The sequence below is a fragment of the Macaca nemestrina genome, chromosome 1 (genome assembly GCF_043159975.1).
Source record: "Macaca nemestrina isolate mMacNem1 chromosome 1, mMacNem.hap1, whole genome shotgun sequence".
NCBI lineage: Eukaryota > Metazoa > Chordata > Mammalia > Primates > Cercopithecidae > Macaca > Macaca nemestrina.
The window spans coordinates 199,816,707-199,841,218 of record NC_092125.1 but is presented as its reverse complement, the minus strand read 5'-3'; the positions used below and the strand labels follow the sequence as shown (position 1 = coordinate 199,841,218).

Sequence of the window (24,512 nt, the reverse complement as noted above, 5' to 3'; positions counted from 1 at the left end):
TTCTGTCTCCATTTCCTTACTTCCCACTCACTCTCCAACCCTGTCAATTCTGCCTTCTGGTCCCATCGATCCACCCAAACAGGTCTACTACCCATGGGCTCGGTGGCTATTTTTCCATCTTCTGGTTAATTGACTGCTCAGTACCTCTGACTGCTGTTGCTCACCCTCCTTTCCGAAACACTCCTCCGGGCCAGAGCATCTCAGACCTCACTGTGCACACGCATCACCTGGGGATCTGTCTCAAGTGGAGATTCAGCTAGACACTGCGGTGGGACTGGAGAGACTGCCTTTCCACCTTGCTCCCTGGTGATGTGATGATGCCCTGTATGGGACCATATTTTGAGCAGCAGTGCCCTGAGCTTCCTCCCACAATACCATACTCCTTTCCTGCTCCCGCTCTTTCTCTGCCTCCTTTCAGTCTCTGTGCCAAGGCTTCTCCTCTTCCCTCCAATTTGGGGGACTTCCCACTTATGCATTGGTTACTCACAATGTTGTGATCCAGGCCAGTCGTCCCTCTGTGCACCAGGCCCATCACCCCTTTGGGATGCTCTCGATGTCCCCCCACCCACTCTCTCCTCTTCTGTTGCCTCCCCCACAACTCAATGAATGGAATCGTGCCTCCATCTCTTTATCTAAGTAAGGCTCACCTAAAAGCTTCCTCTTCTTCACAACCCCATGGCTAATCTACCACTCTATCTCTATGTCCATCTGTCCCCACCCCACGCCAAACTCATTCCTAAACTGCCATATTCACTCCTAACTGGTCAGCCACATTTGCTCTGGTCCTTGCCAATCTGTTCTTCACACTGCAGGCAGAATATGGTGAGGTCATCCCAACCTCCCATCTGCCCCAAACGTTCAATGGCTCCTCCTTGCTCTTCAATAAAGAAAAAAGCATTTGAAGTATACAAGGGTCTCTACATGGCCTGGCCCTTAGTGACCTCCCAGCTTCATATCCACCAGTTTTCTAGTCAAATCCTGCCTGTTTATGTCCTTTGTACTTGCCACACCCTCGTACTGCAGAGCCACAGGACCTTTGCATGTGTGGTTCTCTTTGCCTACAACACTTCTAGCATACCCATCTTTCAGATCTCAGCCTAGAGTCCTTCCTTGGTCAGATCAAGCCCACTACGATACACTGTCATGATATCGTAACTTCTCCTTAGTGGCACTTATTATAGATCTCCATGCTTCCATATGATTGTTTCACAAGTATCTGTCTTCTCACCAGGCCGAATGCTTCATGAGAGCAGACACCATATGTGAATTTCCCATCTTTGAATCCATGTCCCAAGCTCAGTATCAGGTATGTGGTAAATTCTCAATAATTTAATATATTGTTTGTATTTATTTGGTGTTTGGCTAGACACTCTCCTAAAAACTACCTATATTGACTTGTCTAATCCTCACAACAGCCCTGTAAGTAGATACCATTACTATCATCTCCATTTTACAGACAAAGAACTAAGGCAGAAAGAAATTAAGGAATGGGGCCCAAGTCACTGTTACACAAAGGTAGGACTCAAACATAAGCAGTCCACTTCAAATCCATTTTCTTCACCATGATGCTGATAAATTGACTCGACACTAATTTTTTTAAAGCCCATTTTAGGGATTAACCAACAAAGGACAGTTAATCTCTAAAGGACTTTAATATTAAGAAATCTCTTAACACGAAGTATCCCATTAAATGACCAAAAAAAAAAAAAAAAAAAAAGTTAAGGTCTTCTGAATAAATCCTAAACAAGCATTTCATAAAATTAGGCATGTAACCCTGATTAAAATAAGCATTCAAAACCAGGAAAAAGAATATTTCCTTACCATGATAAAACTTCAATTTTAGAACAATACTCTACCTTGTACTTATAGTGAAACACCTGATTAAGATCGGGAACAAGACAGAGATGCCACCATCACCTCTGGGATTTCATGGCTTATTGGAAGAGTTAACCCATGTGACACAAGAAAAAGAAATGAGAAAGAGGAAGAAAAATTATGGTTTGCAGATGATACATTAATATACCTACAAAACCCAGGAGAATTCATAATAAAGCTATTAGAGATAATATGAAATTTTAATAAACTAGCCAAATGCAAAATAATACACAAAAATCAGTAACATTCCTATATGTCAATGGCAGATAAAAATATAAAGAAAAAATATCCTGTTTATGGTAACTACAAAATGCATATAGTACATATAAATAAACTTAACAAGAAAGGTGCAGGCACCATATGAAAATGACTTTTACAGAGGGATAAAAAATTTGAATAACTGGAGAGACACAGCATAATCTTGAGTGGATACAGAAAGGTTAATTTATGATATTAACCTCTTGAAAAGTTATAGAAAAGTTAATTTATAAGTTTAATGCAATCCAGATGAAAAGCCCAATGACCTGTTTTAAATTTGGCAAAATGATACCTAAGTTTAACTGGAAAAATAGATTGTCACAATGCATTTTTAAAGAAAATATAGTAAATTTAGCAGTCTCATTCCACAAGATACTAAACAGCATCATAAATGACTCTTATGAAATAGTGTGGGGGTGGTCCAGGAGTAAAATGAAATGGCATTACATGAATATCTTTAATGCACATAAAAATGGAAATATGTATCAGGCAATATTAAAAAAACAATGAGAAAAGAAAAAGACTTTTGCTGGGTCAACTAATACACTGTTTGGGAAAATAATTACCTCCTCGAATCACACCATATACCAAAATAACTTCCAGACGGAGCAAAGAGTTACATGTTAAAAAATAAAGTCATAAAATAATTAGAAAAAAACCTAGGTAATTATCTGACTGATTTTTTAGCATAATAACTGAGGCGGATACTACAAGATTGATATGAAAAGTATGCATATGTCAACAATAGAAACAATATCAGAAAGCCTACAAAAATGTGAAGAGAAAAGTAATATCATGAATACAGAAAGAACTATTACTAATACTTAGGGCGGAAAGTACTATTAGTAATAATTGGGCAGGATATGAACAAATTAGTTCACAAAAGAAGACATAAATGGCCCAGAAGCCAGAAAAATATCCAACCACAGTGATAATGAAATAAAGCCTCTAACTCCACAACTTTCAGAGGAGCCCAGAGTACACTTCCTTGAACTTTCCCTCACTGGTACAGGTACCAGATTTACTTCGCTCCTGTCCCTAAAACCTGCCTGGTAATGTCATTGCATCATGCCATTCATTCCTTCCTTCATTCATTCATTCCTCTAGGATAGATCCTGTGATAAGCCAAGGGGGCCTGGATCATAGACTAGAAATAAGTAAATCCAGTCATTGGACAATAACATGCTGGAGGGGTACACATGCTAGAGTGGTTCTGAAGTATAGATGCCACAGGGGCCACATCTTAAGGGCCTCCCCCATTCATGTTGTGGGCAACCAAGGAAATATCAACATTCACCACCATCACCAGCATCCTAGACCTCTGCCTTGGCTCAGACCTGCCAAGGACTGGAGATTCTGATTAAGAATCTGGCCGCGAATGGCATCTTCTGCTATAGAGAAAGAAGTGAAGGAGTTCAGAACAAAGCCTCCGGGAACATCTCCCAGGCAAGGGGACAGAAAAGGGAAGAAAAGGGGACAGAGTGGGGAACAGGTAGAATAGTAGGAGAGGATCCAGAGGGCAGTTCCATGCAGGAGAGGGCGACTCGATGTGGTGAACAGCACAGAAAGACTAAGATGAGGGTCTTGAATGAGGTCACTCTGTCTGGTGTCTAAATAGTCCCTCTGGAAGCAATGCCAAGAGCCGGAGCCTTGACCTGGTCCCTGCTGTATCCCTACTGCCTAGAACTCAATAAGTATTTGCTGAATGGATAGATCAATTTCAGCAAAGGCAGGTGAGAGGATGGCAAGGTGGAAAGAGGGCAGATTGTAATAGGCAAGACTGGCTGATGAGAAGTTGGAAGGCCATTGTGTTCTAAACAATAACTTTTACATTGTAAAAACTTTGTAAAATATAGGCAAGATTTAAAAAGAGAAAACTGGCCGGGCACGGTGGCTCACGCCTGTAATCCCAGCACTTTGGGAGGCCGAGGTGGGTGGATCACGAGGTCAGGAGATCGAGACTATCCTGGCTAACACAGTAAAACCCCGTCTTTACTAAAAATACAAGAAAAAAAAAAAATAGCCGGACGTGGTGGCGGGCGCCTGTAGTCCCAGGTACTCGAGAGGCTGAGGCAGGAGAATGGCGTGAAACCGGGAGGCGGAGTTTGCAGTGAGCCGAGATCGCTCCACTGCACTCCAGCCTGGGCGACAGAGCGAGACTCCATCTCAAAAAACATAAAATAAAATAAAAAAATAAAAATAAAAAAGAGAAAACTGATTATAATCTCTTCCTTCTAGAGGCAACTGCTGTTAATATTTTCATTTTTTTGAAATTTTTTCCATGCATATTTCACATTTCACATTGTTGAGATAACACCATATATATAATTTTGTGTGCTACTTTTTCAGTAAGTTATTCTTCAATCTTCAATTTAAAAAGGCAATGTGGACTTGTAATATGCATAGATATGCACATATGCAATGCAAGTATAAAAAATATATATCCAGTCTCCCTCCTCCCCACCCAATCCAAAATTACCGAAGTTAACAGCCAGGTATGTGTCCCTCCCTCACCTTCTTCTCTCTCATGCAAACCATATGGACACATTCTGGGAGAATTTTTATTATTTCGTTTAAAAAATAAAACTGTAGTTTAGTTCATTTTTCTGCAACTTGCTTTTTCACATAACAATACGCCGGGGACACCTTCCAGGTCAGTAGATACAGATCTAACTTATTTTTTATATGAATGTGTAATATTACATGCCATGGATGTATCTCAATTTATTCAACCACTCCCCTGTTGATGGCCATTCAGGTCATTTCTCGGTTTTCTTTTGTAACAATTCAGTAAACGTTATAACATGAGCGTTCCCTAAGATACTGAATCTGTTCATAAACAGCATTTTAAATGGATGCACAACGTTTCAATGTACGGTTATACTAGAATTTAGTTAGCCATTCTCCTACTGTCAAACATTTAAATTGCTTCTGGATTTTTTGTTCCATTGTAAATAAAACCTGGACCCTTAGTTAGATCTGGTGACAGGATGCTGGTCAATGCAGTGGAAAATGCCTTTCCACGGCCAGAATCCCAGAACGAATGTTCCCCTATGCAGTAACTGCCTCCAGCTTTGGTTTCAGGTGGAGTCAGGTAAGGTACTGTCCACATTAGGCTGGCTGACCTCTGTCAGGGATGGCTAGAAAGGGTTAGGAGCGTGACTCATTTGGAAACCTCCCTGAAACCAGTGTATGTTAGTAAGCTGAGGAAGTTATAACCCAGAGCAGCCACTCCAGATTGAAATGTGAATGGAATGGGAGCTCATGTCAAAATGGCTTTGTCCTTTCACGCCCGTGAAATGTTGAATTTCTTTCAAGAAAAAGGCTACCTTTTCTTCACTTCTAGTGACTGATGTTCTGCCCTGTAGATAGGAATGCTGCTACTGACCTTCATTTTGATGGCACCTTGCATTTCTCTCTAGCCAGGATGGTCTGCCTTCTCCCACCCATGCCTTGAGACTCTGTTCAATGCAGCTACCCCCATCAGGCTCCAGAACAATCCCAGAGAACTAGACTCCTCAGGTCATTGCTTATTCATTTGTTTTGGATTATTTCCCCAGGACAGACTTCCAATAGCAGATGACTGGGTCAAAGGGTATGAACATTTCTGAGGCTTTGGCTCTGGGTTAACAATATCCTTTCTAGGAAATGTGCACCCATTAAACTCTCAATAGTCATGTCTAGGAATGCCTATCTCACAGCACCTTTGCCAACATTGGGTATCGTCTTATTTGGAAATTTTTTAGTTAGTGATGTTTTATGACTCAGATTCAACATCTTTTTCACTTTTTCTAATAATTTTTTTTATTATTATTGTACTTTAAGTTCTAGGGTACATGTGCATAACGTGCAGGTTTGTTACATATGTATACTTGTGCCATGTTGCTGTGCTGCACCCATCAATTCGTCAGCACCCATCAACTCGTCATTTACATCAGGTATAACTCCCAGTGCAATCCCTCCCCCCTCTCCCCTCCCCATGATAGGCCCCGGTGTGTGATGTTCTCCTTCCCGAGTCCGAGTGATCTCATTGTTCAGTTCCCACCTATGAGTGAGAACATGCGGTGTTTGGTTTTCTGTTCTTGTGATAGTTTGCTAAGAATGATGGTTTCCAGCTGCATCCATGTCCCTACAAAGGACACAAACTCATCATTTTTTATTAAAAAAAAAAACAAAAAACAAATACCACAATGAAAAATGAGCTGAGGACTTAATCACATAGTTCCAAAAAGAAGGAATTAAAATTATTAGACGTACCAAAACCCCATCAGTACGTCTAATAATTTTAATTCCTTCTTTTTGGAACTATCTGATTAAGTCCTCAGCTCATTTTTCATTGTGGTATTTGTTTTTTTTTTCCTGATTTCTTACCTATTTATCTATTTTATATATGTGTAATATATTAAACCTTTATGCATAGCATTGCTACATACATGTTTTGTAGTTGTTCGGCCTTTTAATTTTATCATGTTTGACATTCTGAAGTTTCTAAATGTTATATACTTAAATCTTCTATTAGGTCTTACTATTTTTCTTGTCAGTTTGTACTAACTCTTTATAGAGTTAGAATTTTAATCTTTTGTCATATTTGTTGCAAATATTGTTTTCCACCTGGTTCTGTGCTTTTTGTTTTGTTTAGATTTCCCATATAGATTAAAATGTCACTTTTTACAGGCAGTCACATTTATCTCTTTTTTTCCTGGTAATATTTTTCCCTTGTTCGCATTGAGAAAGACTTCTCTCAACTAAAGATTGGTTGGCTTCTCATCTCACTCAACATAAAAGCCAAAGTCCTCACAATAGTCCTCTAAGCTTTAAAGGAATGGGTACCCAGATGCCTGTCCACCTCCTCTCCTATCTCTTGTCCCCTCATCCCTGTGATCCAACCATATCCCTGTGATCCATCCATATCCCTATAATCCGGCCATGCTGGACCTTTGCATTTGCTGAGGCTTCAGCCTGGAAAATGTTTCCCCAGTAGCCATGGGACCCTCACTTATTTCCGGTGTCTAGTCAAATATCACCTCCTCGGAGACCACCCTAAGTACAATTCAGACCTGCCTCTCAAGTCAGGTGTTCCAGGTGCCTGCTTTATTTCTGTTCACAGCACTTAGCACCTCTGACATATATTTTCCTCTTGTTTATTTTCTGATGCACCCCCCCAAGTAACATGCAATCTCCATGAGAATGGGGTGCCATTTTGTTCTCTGCTCTATCTCCAGCTCCCAGACCTGAATCTGGCACACAGTAGATGCTCACAGAATAGTTGTTGGTTGAATGAATGAATAAATGAATATTAATTGCCCACCTAGCATTCTGTGCTTGGATTGTTCCTTCACTCGGCTAACTCCAGGCATTTTCAAACTCATTACCTTCTCCAGAAAGCCTTCTGGGAACCCTCAAGACACCATCAAGTATTTGTCCACTCCTTGTTCATCATTCATGATGAATGTCATTGCCTTCACCAATGGTGATATAATGATATGTTTACATGGCTGTCTCTACCAGCAAACTCCTTGAGCTTTTCTTCAATTTTATTTCCATCACCTAGCCCAGTACTTGCCCATAGCAGACACTCAGTACATTTTTTTAAATGAATGAGTGAGTGAAATGAATTAGTCTTTTGTAGTAGGTTGGTGCAAAGGTAATTGCGGTTTTTGCCATTAACAGTAATGGCAAAAAAAAAATTACTTTTGCACTAATCTAATATTCAAAAAATACTCACCAACTTCACTTATCTGTGTATTTATGGTTTATTTTGGAAGTGGCCTAGTGGAAAGGTTAAAAGCATGAGTTTTTGGAAACAAAAGCTTTGGGTTCAAATTTCAGATTTGCCACTTAATATTGTGTGTGGGCAACTTATTTAAACTCTTTAAGCCTTAATTTTGACATCTTTAAAATTAACACCCACTTCTAGGATGGTTGTACAGATTAATGTGATATCTGCTGAGTTGCTAAATGTTCAGTACAGAATCTGGCACAACAAACACCACCTAATCTTCCAGTAAAGAGCTATGCTTTTCTTGATGTAAGTCCCAGTCACATCTTGTTAAGGTTATTCACAGACATTTTATGCACTTTTTGCTGCACTAGTGAATGCCATTTTTTCTCATTACTTTTTTCTAACTGGTTTTTATGATATACAGAAAACCTATTGATTTTTATACATTCATCTCACATCCAGCTAGGTTTCTGAACACTTATTAATTCTAAAAATTTCTCAGTTGGTTCCCTTGGGTGTTTTAGGTACACAATCATGTTGTCTACAAATAATGATAATTTTAAGGAGATAACTCTTTTGAGAAGTTTGGCAGGAAAATCCAATTCAATTCTGCAAATATTTATTGACTGATAAGGTCAATTTTGGACAAATTTAGTTGGAGATGCCAGTGGGACATCCAGACGGAGATGGCCAGAAGGCAATTAGGGCTGTAGACTGGTGTTTGGGAGTGCAATCTGGACTGGAGATATGGATTTGTTGAAGCCATGCAATTAATGAAACTGCCCTAAGAGGAAACACAGGGGGGAGCTGCAGATGCTGGATAAATCATTGTGCCTGCTGAAGGTGTCTCACCTGCCACACGGAGTGCCAGCTGGACACCTCAAGTCTACAGTCAGCCTCTGGCCCATCACTATGCATGCCTTCTGGCAGGGGCACCTTGTCTGCTGATGAAAGAGGCAGGGGTCAAACAGTATCTTTGGCTCTCTGCAATGACCCTTTAGGAAAGGACCAAGAACTAGGTCATTGGGGATGCTGGCACTGAGCCTCATTTTAGCCCCTCTCCCCTGCACAGCATGTGCCTCAGTCACACCACTAATTTGTCACGTGTAGTGCTTGGCCCTTTGCCTTGTATGCCCTTCCACTGCAGCCTTCTCAACCTAGCAAATCTAACTCATTGTCCCAGGCTCAGTTCATCTCCTCTAAGGAGCCTCCTCTAGTCTGCAGGCAGTTACTCTTCTCTCTCCGCCACCCCCATCTCCCTATTTCGTGCATTAAGTGTTGGGTGAGACAGTTATCACAGATGTTTCTAATGAAGATGTGCATTTTTTTTTTTACTACAGATCTTAACAATCAGAGAGATTTCTGTGAATGTGTAATAGCCTAATCCAGGGTTTCTCAACCTCTACACTATCAGCATTTTGGGTGGGATAATTCTTCATTGTGGGAGGCTGTCCTGTACACATAGGATGTTTAGCAGCATCCCTGGCCTCTACCCAGTGGATGCCAGTAGCACCTCCCAATGTGACAACCAAAATTTCTCCAGACATTGCCAAATGTCCTCTAGGGGGAAAATCACCCCTAGTTGAGAACGACTAGTCTAATTCTTAGCCATATTGAAGTTCCTAATGAAGGTTAGAAATACTCCCTCTAGAATCACATACATAGGAAACTAACCTCCCACCGTTTTCATTCATTTCAGGGCATTAGCAGGCCAAAGGAGCCTATTGCTGGACGCCCCCCCCCCCATGACCTGAAGTCTTTCATCTTTGTTGTGCCATGCCTTCCTTGGAGCCTGGTGACACCATCTCAAATGATATCTTTAAATATGTAAAACAAAACACATAGAATTGCAAAGGAAATCAGTTATATCAAAATATAGTTTTTAAAATATATTGAAAATTGATCATATACTAATAAGTGCTCCTTTATTAATGCATTATTAATAAGATCTAGCAGTGGGCCTGATACATATTGTAGTTTGAAGCATAAATGCTACTTCAAGATAATTGTACCAACTGTAATGTTCTATGGAAATATTGGTGATCTTACCAGTGACAAATTCACAGGTACTGGTAATACCACTTCGGTGTTTGTTGCCTATCTTCACGATTGGTAGAAACGTTGTTTCAGTAGGAGATTAGTGAAAATAATGCAATTGTCTTCATCCAAGTTAGGGACCCCATGGATTCTATCAAGAACCCCAAATTCAGTCTTTCATTCAGCAAATCTGGGGAATGGTTGGCTTCGTTCCAGGGTGTATAGGTGGGGGTGTTAATGGGCAGTAGGGAGTTGGTGGAGATGGGAGGAGCAGATTGCTTACAGTGTGGTCCATGCCTTCAAGGAGTTCACAGTGGATTGTAGGAGACAGACATGGCCCATCTTACTAGCCATCTCCATGTAACAATTAGTTCAGGGAAACCACGTTGTTCAATCTTAGAGGAACAGAAAGGAGCACAGACAAACCTAAAAGGACTGGTGCTTTCATGCAAGTCTGAGAAGGGACCAACATTTTTGTGCTTCGCTAACATTATCTCTCTAACATTTGCAATGACCCTTTTGAAATGGCTGCTACAGCCCCACCCCCATCATATTACAGGTGAAGAAACTAAGGCTCTTCAAGGCTTAAAAACATGTTCAAGGTCAAACAAATAGCAATGGAAAAGCTGAGATTCCAACCCAGATCTGTACAAAAGCAAAACTCAGGCTCTCAACCCTACCATCCTTCCCTCTGCCAGGCTGCAAATATTTCACACACCATCTCGGGACATACTCCCAAAGCTATAGTCCTGGTTCCACTCTGCACCCAGCGCCAGGGGTCAGAGCCTGGGATTTACTGAAAAGAGCTTAGCACAGCTGCTGTGCCTCAGGGACCTGGATACAAAACAGGGTCTCCTGTTTCCTCTCAAGCTGGGGATGCATGCAACAAAGGCACAAAACAATGCATAGCAGGTGGAGTGAAGCAGCAAGCCTGTCCCTGTACCATATCCAATTGCTCCGTGAGAATAATCCCATGCCACTCAGCTTCCTAATTCTAACTCCAGGCTTTCTGATTCTCCTGGACATGTTTAACACAGAAGCCACCACTGTGGACCAAACATGATTTCCCCTGCATGGTGATACAGATGCAGTTCATTTCCCATCATCCTGAGCCAACACTAGTCAGGGGTTGTTTATTATTTTGACAGGGAATCCTGGACTAGCAGAAGCAACTCTGCTTTACTGATTCTCATTATGCCACATCCCTGGATCAGCAGCAAGAGAAAGGACCAGGTATCTCTGGGGCCAGGAGCCTCTGCCAGGCTGGTTCTACTCCTGTCTGGGTCTTTCAGAGTGAAAACGAGGAACTATCATTGAATTCTCCTCAGCTGAGAAGATGCCTGAGCTATGGTTTTGGTCCACAGGACAATGGCTAAGCACAGGAACAGATTCATGAAAGTTGAGGGCTTAGCAAATGCTTGATTAATTCATTTACTTATTTTGAAAATCGTATTAAGCACCCACTGTGTCCCAGGCATTATTCCTGCCCTCATGGAGCTTACGGTCTAATAAAAATATATTATTAAACATTTTTTTCTGTGCCAAGTACTGTCTTATGCATTGTACATATGATAATTCATTCCATTCTCACAACTGTATGATATAGGTGCTATTACTCTCCCCATTTCATAGGTAGGGAAACTGAGGTCTAGGAAGGTTAAGTAATCTGCCCAAGGTCAGACAGCTGATAAATAGTGGAAATAAGAATCAACCCCAGGCAATCTGGTACCACATCCTGTCTTCTTAACCACTACTCTATCATAGATGATGGATGGATAGATGGGTGGGTGGATGGATGAGGGGCGGACAACATAGTAAGCTAAACCCCTTTCTAGAGCACTCTCATACAGCAAAGAACTTCACCTTAGGTAGCCCTTTCCTCAAGTATCAGACATGTCAGTTAGAACTCCTAGGCTTCTGCCCCTTTGCCTGACATTTGGGGAATGAGTACACTATGGTGAGGTTCAGCACAGCGGCAGAAAGGGGACCACATGGGGACATCTGTGCACATTGAACTTCCCAGAAGAAAAAGAATCATAATAACTCGGGAAATAGGAGTGAATTGTCAAAATATGTGAAACCAAGCCTATGCTGCTGTTTCTGTCATCATGAGAACCTCATGATGGCAGGACCACACCTGACTCACTGTTAAATCCGAACACAAGGTTTGGCATTTCATAGACACTCCATTAATATTTGTCAAATAAATGGATTAATTGTCTGCTTGTCAACTGTGTCTTGTTTTTTCTTTTCATTTGTTTCTTTATCCATTAAAAACACATGGCTCCTGTTTTATCTGGTGGAGCTGGCCTCATCCCTAAAGAAAATAAGTAACTTTAAGCCCTGTGCCCGTATGAGACACATATTTGAAAGTTAATTTTAAAAATGAGAGAAAAAGAAAACAAAACCCTAATGAGAGAGAGAAAAAAGAAAAACAAAACCCTAACATAGTGCCATGGAATGAGAAAGCCTGGGTTCTTAACTCTGCTTTGCCACTTGCTACCAAGGAATATGGTCAAGTCCCTTAGTCAGTTAAGGCTCCTGCCCCTCTATGGAATGGGGTTCTCAAGACCACATTCACAGAGATGCTCTGAGGCAGCTAGCCCAAGTGAGTGGTTGGTGCCTGACAGGAGCAAGAGGAGCCCTGTCCATGGTCCTGAACCGTGAATGTCCTCAGGGGAGGTTGTTTCTCTTGATCCTAAGCCACTGGGGACGCCTGTCCAACCTCTCCCATAATTTCTGCACCAGAAGAAAAAGGAACTACAATGATAAGAAAATAATAGAACTGGTGAGATAAAGAAACAGAGGGATAGAAAGAGGGAAAGAGGCTGAAGAGGGAAAGGGGTGAAGGTAGAAAAGAGAGAGCACTGCAGCTCCATTCAGAATCCTGAGTGCCCGAGACTCTGTCTTCCCACCTTGGGCCAGATGGAACCACAGTAGAGATTATTTGACACAGGAGTCCTGGGATAGGGAGGGCAAACCTTCCAAGGTGTACTCCTGAGATGTCCCTGGCACTTATTCTTCAGCAGCCAATGACATGGAAGAGATGCCTCTAGATGCCTCTAGAGATGAGGGGTGGGAAGACTTGAAATCAGAAAGCATGAGGGACAGCATCAAAGAGGGCATGACATGTGGTCACCAGCTGTTGCACGCATCCTCTTCTTTCTCCATAGCAGCCCAACGCCCTCATTCCTCTGACAGCTTCAGACTGGACATCCACTGGGAATCCAGAAGGTTCATTCATGAAGACAGTGGCAGCAGATCCAGGGCAAGCTCAATCCAGATCATTCTTTAAATTAAGGCATTCAAAGGTCATCTGCAATTTCACTTTGTTTTCCCAATCTTCAGCAGACGTGTTTCTCATTTTACATACAAAGGAAAGGGTTTTGTGTTTTGATGACCCCAACTGCACATTTGAATTGTATGAGCACTGATGGTGTTTTGAAAATTGTTCCTATCAAAAGGGAGAGCTCAAATCAGCTCCCACTGCTCAAGCAAATGAGTGATGGGGTCAGTATGGACCTGGTTCAGCTCAGACCAGTCTAGATGCCAACAGGGACTCATCCTTCAATGAACATTCGGCATCTTCATCATGAAATTTTTGCCAACCCAGAATGGTATTGCCTACATTGTCCCTCAGAGTTTTTACAGTTTTGGGTTTTACATTTAAGTCTTTTAGAGCTTCTGCACAGCAAAAGAAACTATCAACAGAGTAAACAGACAACCTAAAGAAGGGGAGAAAATATTTGCAAACTATGCATCTGACAAAGGTGTAATATTCAGCATCTATAAGGAACTTAAACAAATTTATAAGAAAAAAATAAACAACCCCATTAAAAAGTGGGCAAAGGACAGGAACAAATACTTTCCAAAAGAAGACATATATGAGACTGACAAGCATATTTTAAAAAGCTCGATATCACTGATCATTAGAGAAATGCAAATCAAAATCACAATGAGATCCCATCTTACAACACTCAGAATGGCTACTATTAAAAAACAACAGATGCTGGCAAGGTGGTGGAGAAAAGAGAATGCTTTTACACTGTTGGTGAGAGTGTAAAATTAGTTCAACCATTGTAGAAAGCAGTTTGGTGATTCCTCAAAGACCTAGAAACAGAACTATCATTTAACCCAGCAATCCCATAACTGGGTACATACACAAAGGAACATAAATCATTCCACCATAAAGACGCATCCACGTGTATGTTCACTGAAGCACTATTCACAATAGCAAAAACATAGAATCAATCTAAATGTCCATCAATAGTAAACTGGATAAAGAAAATATGGTACATATACACCATGGAATACTATCCAGCCATAAAAAAAACAAGATCATGTCTCTTGCAGGAACATGAACGGAGCGTATATATTAAGATCTCCATCTTAAGCTAGAGGCCATCATCCTTAGCAAACCAACACAGGAATAGAAAACCAAGCACCACATATTCTTACTTATAAGTGGGAGCTAATATAAGAACACATGGACACAAAGAGGCGAGCCACATACACCAGGGACTACCTGAGGGTGGAGAATAGGAGGAGGGAAAGGATCCAAAAAATAACTATCAGTTACTAAGCTTAATATCTAGGTGACAAAATAATCTACTCAACAAACCCCCATGACATGAGTTTACCTGTATAACAAACTTGCACATGTACCCCAAATCTAAAATAAAAGTTAAAAAATAAAATAAAATGAAATAAAATATTAACTAACCCCCTACTTCCATCCCTGGCACCTCCAATCTCCCTTACCCGCTCTATGTTTTCTTACTTTAATAGCATGTATCACTCTATAGCACCCTGAGTAATTTACTTATATATTGTACTTACTGTTTGTTGTTTATTTCCTCCTGCTAGAATATTTACTTCACAAGAGAAAGGTCTTTGTTTTACTGACTGATACATCCCAAGTGCCTAGAACAGTGACTGGCACATAGTCAGCACTCAGTTAATATTGGTTGAATGAATGAATAAACTGCAATCCAGAGCTTTTACAAAAATACAACTTACAGGGACCCAACTCCCTAAAGGCCTAGGAAACCAAACCAGTTGGTGTGGCTCTGTCTGGTAGCACACAGACCCAGAAACCCAGCCCACAAAGAAAATCTGGGAAGGAAGGATCCTGAATGCCACTTGCCCATGACTTCCATCACCATCTCCCTACCAGACTGAGTTCCTTGGGGACAGAGAGCATGGTCTGCCTTTTTTACCACTACATCATTGAGGACCCAGCACAGAGCTGCCACAGGATGCATGTGTCAGTAAGCAGGAAGTTGAAGGAATTTCAGTCATCATTTATCAGGCACTGACTGTGTGTGCCCCACACAATGATGACGTCAGTCCTTGTGTTATTTCTGTTAAAACTTCCAATATCCCAAAGAAGCAGATATTATTCTTCACCCCATGTAAGAAATGAGGATCAGGGTAAGAAGATTGCCCAAGTTCACACATACAATAACATCTGGCAAAGCTGGGGTTAAAATACAGGATTCTCTGACTCCTGAGACTGAGATCTTAACATATAGGCTCTACCACCTCATTGGTATGAAAGAGGAAGGGAGGGAGAGAGAAAAAGACTTGGGCTGGTCATATGCCAGACATAGCATGGAGGCCTAAAAGAGCTGACCAGAGCTAAGAAGCTTTTCTCAACTAGACACGACTCCATTACAGCCCTGTCTCTGTCTCCCTGCCCCCAGAAGAAGGACAGACGTGGCAGTCTTGGTTGAAAGGGAACTTATTTCAATAAATTATTTCAAACTCTCTCTCTCTCTCTCTCTCTCTCTCAGTTTGAATGAACTGAGGGAAAAATATATCTGAGTGGGTAGACAGATAATCTAAAAATTGTGTCAGGGAGTAGAGAAATGTACTTCCTCTTACAGTCTCTATAAAAGGAAACCCTAACAAGCCCATTGTTGCCCCTTGCCCATAAACATGCAAACCAAGGTGAAAAGCATGATCAGGCTGGGCACGTGGAGACATTGGGTTCAGAACCCACCCCAGTGACCTCAGACTTCTGGTTAGAAGACATTGCTATGGCCATTTCCCCTTATGCCCAGTTCTACCCTTAACGGCCTTTGCTCATCCTGGGATTCCCCAACCTTGTCAGCTTCAGCCCCAGCCTATATAACTACCTGCTGTCCAGCCGCCTCCACACTGCAGCAGACAGCTTTATCTATAGGCACTGCAGCCATGAGGTAAGTCAAAGGGTTTCCCAGTGGACTGCTCTGCAGAGTTCCATGAATGAAGGTCCTGAAGACCCTTCAAAGCCTCCAGAAATACTTCCAATGCTAGCCTTCTTCTCCTGTGGGCATACTATGCTTTCTCATCATGCCAGAGCCAGAGGCACGAATTTCCAGGGTCATACAGGCGGCCTTGAGAAAAATCAAAAGTATATGTTGAATGAATGAATGTGCCTTCCAATAAGATAATCTATAAAAAGTAAAATCTAATATAGGCCTCTAGAATCTAGTTTGTCCAATGCTAGAGATTTCTGGCAAGAAATGCACTGGCTTGGGAGTAGCATGGGGATATAGAAAGAAAAGGATTCAAGCCAATTCAATGGATTTTTACCAGGGCCTCCTAAAAGAGAGTCTGACCCTTCCCTGACAATGCTCGTGGCTGAGGGGCAGCTGGTGTGTGGGTGTGTAACATAGGAAAGCAAGGAATTTAAAGAAAGGAGGAAAAGAGGGAAATGGATGGGAAAGTAGGACCCAGCTTCAACCCCACCATTGTGAGCTAAGCTCTACTCCTGGCTGAGTTACTCATGGCTCAGACCTCTTAACTTAGGTTTGGAAATGGTTGTGTCTCTGAGCTTCCTCATACACTCCTTGTGACACTTCCCAGCTGAATTCTTAGGATCAAGAGGTATTTATCTCCCCATGTCCCCCAAGAGAAAGTGTGGGTCTTGCAGTGCATGAGTTGAGAGAGCCAGAGGTGTCACATGGGGGTGGCAGAACAGGGACCCAGGACCTCTGACTCCTGACATGTCACAGATGCAACATCCTCTCAAAACATGTCTAACCTTGAAACAGCTAGGAGCATATATTCACCCATAGCACGAATAATATGCAAGATGCACATGAGTGAACAAAGCAAGAACACACTTACATTCGACCATCACATGCCCCATGGTCACCTGCTGGTTGACAGGGACTTTATTATGGCCCAACAAGACCTTTACAAGTGAAAATCCCTGGCGCCCCCTCATGGCCCTTACAGTCCTGTGGCTTCTGCTGAGGGACAGTGGGGGAAAGGTCCCTGGACGAGGTGCCAGGGGCTTGGGAATGACATCAGCTAGATGGCAGCACAGGAAGCCCCAGACATTACTTTCCACAGAAACACTGACTTAACAACAATACACAGTGCAAAGAAGCCCTTATGAGAACTCTAGAAACCCATTAAGAAGTTACAATACCCCAGGCAAGCTCAAAGTGAAAAACCACCATACTGAAATGCGTAAGAAAAATTGTTTCATGTCAACCATAAAAACCCTTCGGTGAGAATGAAGGAAAAAGTTCAACTTGCAGCTTCCCCCTTGGAAAGGAAAGAGAAGAAGAGCATGGCATACATTCAATGTTCCCACTTTTCAGTGGGCTGCAGACGGACTGGTTTCTATCTCAACTGACTCAGAGTGCTGATGGGGAACCAGCATACTTTCGATGCTTGGGGGCCACTGAGAACAAAAGACAGTTCACTGGCTTTTTGCAACACCAGAGAACCTGAGTACCATAATCAGACACAAGAGGGAGCAAGAAATTACAAGCCCTTTAAGGAAAAACAAACAAGACCCAGCAAACCTCTTTAATTAAGAAAGTACACATGCAAGCTCAGAGAATCTATATCCCCAGGAAAACCCCCAGAACCTCTAGCTGCTGAAGACCTTCACTTGTGTAAAACTACTCTGTAAAGTCTGGGAGAACTTGTTTGTTGTTGTCATTGTTTTTCAAATGCAGAAATCACTCAAAAAATAACAAAGCACACTAAAAAAAAAAACAAAACAAAAACAAACAAACAAAAAAGGCAACATGACTCAACTAAAGGAAGAAAATAGGCTAAGCACAGTGGTTCACATCTGTCATCCCAGTGCTTTGGAAGGCCAAAGCAACAGGATAATTTGAGGCCAGGTGTTCCAGACCAGCCTGGGCAAGATAGCAAGACCCCCATCTCTAAAAACAATTTTTTAAAAAATAGCTGGGCATAATGGTACACATATAGTCCTAACTACTCAGGAGGCTGAAGTGGGAGGATCACTTAAGCCCAGAAGTTGAGGTTACAATGAGGTATTATCACACCACTGCATTCCAGCCTGGGAAACAGGATGAGACCCTGTCTCAAAAAAAAAAAAAAAAAAGGAAGGGTGGTGTACACAAGAAATCTTCAGAAACCAATCCTAAAGTAATGGAGATCTATTAATTATTTGACAAAGAATTCAAAATAATTGTCTTTAAGAAGTTCAATACACTACAAGAGGACACAAATAGACAAACTAAATAAAATCAGGAAAATGATGCATGAACAAAATGATAATATCAACAGAAAGTTAGAAACTATAATACAAGATCAAACAGAAATTCTAGAGCTGAAGACTATAATAACTGAATTTAAAATTTTACTAGAGGGGTTCAATAACAGACTTAATCAAGCAGAAAAAAGAATCAGTGAACTCAAAAACAGGTCATTTGAAAGTATTAAGTCAGAGAAACAAATAGAAAAAAGAATGAACAAAAGTGAATGAAGCCTAAGGGACTTAGAGGACCCCATAAAATTGACCAATATGTGTATTATGAAAGTCTTAGAAGGAGAAAAGAGAAAAAAAGGAACAGAAAGCTTATTTGAAAAAATAATGACTGAAAGCTTCCTAACTCTAAAGAAGAATATCAATATCCAAAGTAAAGAAGCTTAAAAGACTCCAACTACGATGACCCCAAAGAAGTCAATATTGAGACAAGAAAAAGTTAAAGACAAGGAAGGAAAGAATCTTGAAAGCAGCAAGGAAACAAGACTCGTCACCTACAAAAGATCTCCCATAAGATTATCAGCAGATTTCTCAGCATAAACAGTACAGGCCCAGAGGCCAAAGAAGTGATATATTCAAAGTGCTGAAAGGGAAAAGAAATCATGTCAACCAATAATCCTTTATCTGGCAAGATTGTCTTTCAAAAATGAAGGAGAAATAAAGACCTTCCCAGGTAAACAAGGTGAGGGAGTTCATCACCATTAGATCTGCCTTACAAGAATTGTAATTAAAGGACACACCAGACAGCAACATGAAAGCATACAAAAATATACAACTCTTTAGTAAAAATAAATATATAGACAAATAGAATCCTGTAATACTATAACAGTGATGCCTAAATCATTTTAATTCTAGTATAAAACTTAAAAGATAAAAGTATAAAAATGTAAGTATAAAACTACGTTAATGAATACAAAATTGTAAAAGGTGAAATTTGTGATATTGCTAATACCAAGTGTGTGGGGAGAAAGGAGGTGTAATAAAGTGAAGTTTTTATACGCAACTGAAACTTGTTATCAGTCTAAGATAATTATAATTGTAAAATGTTTTATGTAATCCCCATTGCAACCACAAAGAAAATACCTATAGAAGATGCACCAAAGAAAATAAGAAAGAAATCAAAGAATGTCACTACAAATCAACAAAACACAAAGGAATGTAGCAAGAGAGGAAAAAGGAACAAAGTAACTATAAGATATACAGAAAACAGGCCGGGCGCGGTGACTCAAGCCTGTAATCCCAGCACTTTGGGAGGCCAAGACGGGCGGATCACGAGGTCAGGAGATCGAGACCATCCTGGCTAACACGGTGAAACCCCGTCTCTATTAAGAAATACAAAAAAAAAAAAAAAACAACTAGCCGGGCGAGGTGGCGGGCGCCTGTAGTCCCAGCTACTCGGGAGGCTGAGGCCGGAGAATGGCGTAAACCCGGGAGGCGGAGCTTGCAGTGAGCTGAGATCCGGCCACTGCATTCCAGCCTGGGTGACAGAGCGAGACTCCGTCTCAAAAAAAAAAAAAAAAGATATACAGAAAACAATAAGAAAATGGTAATAGTAAGTCCTCTATCAGTAATTACTTTCAATGTAAATGGATTAAAGTCAGCATCAAAAGACATAAAGTGGTCAAACTGACTTATAAAAACAAGATCTAACTATATGCTGTCTACAAGAGACTCGTTTTATACATAAGGACGTACATTTAAACTAAAAGTAAAAGAATGGACAAAGATATTCCATGCAATAGGCTAAAAGTGAAAGAATAGAAAAAGATTTTTCATGGAAATGGTAACCAAAGAGAGCAAGGTGGCTATATAATTATATTAGAAAAAATATACATTAAATCAAAAACTGTCACAAGAGACAAAGAAAGACAGTATATAATGAAAAAAGGGTCAATTCAACAAGGAAGATATAATAATTATAAACATATATGCACCTAACAGAAGAGCACCCAAATGTATGAAGCAAACATTGACAGAATTAAACAGAAAAATAGACAGTAACATGATAAGGAGAAAAGATTTCCATACCCCACTTTCAATAATGGATAATTAATCAAACAGAAAATCAATAAGGAAACAGAAAACCTGAACAACACTATAGACCAATTGAACCAAACAGACATATCTAGAATACCCTATCCAACAACAGAATATACATTCTTCTCAAGTGCATATGAAACATTCTTCAAGACAGATCACATGCTAGGCCATAAAACAAGTCTTAATAAATTTGAGAAGATTAAAATCATACCAATTACATTTTTCAACTATAAAGGAATACAACTACAAATCAGTAGCAAAAGGAAAACTGGAAATTCACAAATATATGAAAATTAAACACCATACTCTTGAACAACCAATGGGTCAAAAAAAAAATCACAGGGCAATTAGAAAATGTCTTGAGATGAATGAAAATAAAGATAAAGCATGCCAAAAACTTACAGGATGCAGCAAGTGTTACTAAGACAGAAATTTACAGCAGCACATTGCACATATATTTAAAAAAAGAATGATCTCAAATCAATAACCTAACTTTACATGTAAAAGAACTAGAGAAAGAACAAATGAAACTTAAAGTTATCAAACGGAACAAAGTCATAAAGATTAGAGCAAAAACATAGGAAATAAATAATTTTTAAAATAGGGGAAAAATAAGCAATATTAAGAGTTGATTTTTTCTTAGACTAGCTTAGAAAAAGTAAAGAAGCTCAAATAAAAATCAGAAATGAAAGAGAAGACTTACAATTGATGACACATAAGTATAAAGGATTATAAAAGACTACAATGAACAACTATGTGCCAACAAATTGGATAACCTAGAAGAAACTGATACATTTTTAGAAACATATAACCTACCAGGATTGAATTATGAAGAAATAAAAACTCTAAACAGAATTAGAGCTAGTGAGGAGACTGAATCAGTAATCAAAAACCTATCTACAAAGAAAAGTCCAGGACCACATGGATTCACTGGAGAATTCTACAAAACATTTAAAGAAGAGCTAACATCAATCCGTTTTAAACTTTCCCCCTAAAATTGAAGAGGACAGAACACTTTCAAAATCATTTTATGAGCCCAGCATTACCCTAATACCAAAATCAAAGATACTACAAAAAAAAAAACACAAAAAAACAAGCAAAAAAGAAACAAAAACTATAGGCCAATATACCTGATGAATACAGGTGCAAAAATCCTCAACAAAATACTAGCAAATGAAAGTCAACATTATATAAAATGACTGTACAGCATGACCAAATGGAATTTATGTTTGAAATGCGAAAATTTTATTCAGCATATGAAAATCAGTCAACATAATATCCCATGTTAACCATATGATCATCTCAATGAAGAAAAAGCATTTGAAAAATTCAGCACCCTTTCATGATTAAAAGAAAAAAACACTCGGCCAGGCATGGTGGCTCATGCCTATAATTCCAGCACTTCAGGAAGCCAAGGCAGGTGTATCACCTGAAGTCAGGGGTTCAAGACCAGCCTGATCAACTTGGTGAAACCCCATCTTTACTAAAAATAAAAATTTTTTAAAAATTAGCTGGGCGAAGTGGTGGGCCCCTGTAATCCCAGCTACTTGGGAGGCTGAGGCAAGAGAATCACTTGAACCCAGGAGGCAAAGGTTGCAGTGAGCCAAGATCATGCCATTGAACTTCAGCCCAGTCGACAGAGTGAGACTGTGTCTCAAAACAAAAAAGAAGAAACACTTGACAAACTAGGAATAGAAAGAAATTACCTCAACATAGTAAAGACCATATATAAAAGGCCCATAGCTAACATTATGCTGAATGGTGAAAAACTGAAAACTTTCCCTCCAAGATCAGGAACAAGGTATGCATGCCCTCTCTCACCAGTCTATTCAGTATAATACTGGAAGTCCTTGCCATAGGACAAGGGAAAGAAACAAAAGGGATCCAAACTAACATTATTTCTGTTTGCAGACAACCTGATCTTGTATGTAGAAAACCCTAAAGATTCCACACATATATACAAAACTGTTAGAACTAATAAAGAATTTCAGCAAAGTTGCTAGATATAAAATTAGCACACAAAAATCAGTTGCATTTCTATACATCAACAATGAACAATCTAAAAAGGAGATTTGTTTTGTTTTTTATCTTTCTCCTCATCTCGTCTTTCATTTGCATTGGCATCAAAAGGAATAAACTACTTAGAAATAAGCTTAACTGAGGAAGCAAAAGACTTGTACACTGAAAACTATAGAACACTGCTTACAGAAATTAAAGAAAACACAAATAAATGGAAAGACATCCCTTGTCCATGAGTTGGAAGACTTAATGTTGTTAATGCTCATGTTTTCCCAAAGTGATCTTCAGATTCAATGCAATCCCTATCAAAATCCCAATAGCACATTTTGCAGAAATAGAAAAAGCCATTCTAATATATATATGGAATCTCAAAGGACCCCGAATAGCCAAAACAAATCTGAGAAAGAAAAACAAAGCTGGAGGCCCCACACTTTCTAATTTCAAAACACATTGCAAAGCTACAGTAATCGAAACAGTACAGCACCGGACTAAAGAAAGACAAATAGAGCAGTGAAACAGAATAGAAACCTCAGAAATAAATATATTGTCAAATGGTCTTTGACAAGGGTGTCAAAGCTACAAAACGGGGAAAGAATGGTCTCTTTAACAAATGTTGTTGGGAAAACTGTATATCTACATGCAGAAGAATAAAGTTGGACCCTTACCATATATATACATAAAAATTAACTCAAAATGGAATAAGATCTAAAAGCAAGCCCTGAAACTATAAAATTCCTAGAAGAAAACATAAAATGAAAGCTTTATGACATTGCATTTGACAAAGATTTCTTGGATATGGCAACACAAGCACAGGCAACAAAAGCAAAAATAGACAAATGAAACTACATCAAACTTAAGAACTTCTGTGCAGCAAAGGAAATAGTCAACTGAATGGAAAGCCAACCTAAAAAAATGAGAGAAAATATTTGCAAACCATATATCTGGTGAGCGGCTTTACAGAATATATACAGAACTCCTCCAACTCAACAGTAACTGAATGAATAATCTGATTTTAAAATGAGCAAAGGACTTTAATAGACATTTCCCCAAAGAAGATAGACAAATGGCTGACAAACATATGAAATAATGTGCAACATCATTTCAACAACCATTAGGGAAATGAAATTTAAGCCACCATGAGATATCACCTCGCACCTGTTACAATAGCCACCATCCACAAAACTGAAAATGGCAAGTGTTGGTGAGGATGTGGAGAAACTGGTACCCTTGTGCATTGTTGATGGGATTTAAAATGGTACACCTTCTGCAAAAAACAGCATGGAAGATCCTCAAAAACATAAAAATAGAATTACTATCTGATTCAACAACCTATTTCTGGGTCTATATCCAAAAGAAATTGAAAACAGTACCTCCAAGATATTTGTACACCAATGTTCATTGCAGCAATTATTCACAATGGACAAGAGGTAGAAGCACCCTAAATGTACCTACATGGATGAATGGACAAAGAGTATGTGGTATATACATACAATTGAATATTACTCCGCCTTTAAAACAAGAAGGAAATCTTTTCATATGCTATGACATGAATGAAACTTGAAGACATATAAATGAAGTGCAATAAACCAACAGTAAGTCATTACGCCTAAAAATAAGTCACAAAAAGACATTACTGCATGATTCCATTTATATGAGATATTTAAAATAGACTCTCAGACTCTCTAACAGAGACTCTCAGAAACAGAAATTAAGATGGTGATTGTCATGGGCTGGGGGAAAGGAGAGTTGTTGCTCAACACGTGTAGTGTTGTTGCAGTTTTGCAAAATGAAAAAGTTCTAGAGTTCTATGTGCACAGTAAGTCACATATAGTTAACACTACTGTACTGTATAGTTAGTGGTTAAGACAGTAAATTTTATATTATGTGTTCCTTACTACAGTGAAGAAACGAGGGACATGGGAGATTGTGTAAGCTTTATACAGAGCAATATGAGGTGTATAGTAGGACAACAATTAATTGGTAACTTGAATTTCTTTTTTCGAGATGGAGTTTTGCTCTTGTTGCCCAGGCTCGAGT

General features: G+C 39.7%; 1 protein-coding gene across 11 annotated transcripts in view; it reads right to left on the bottom strand.

Moving 5' to 3' along the window:
* LOC105495216 (CUB and Sushi multiple domains 2) overlaps window positions 1–24,512 on the bottom strand; it is a 656,530-nt gene that overhangs the window by 584,749 nt on the left and 47,269 nt on the right. The gene's annotated exons all lie outside the window — the stretch shown is intronic.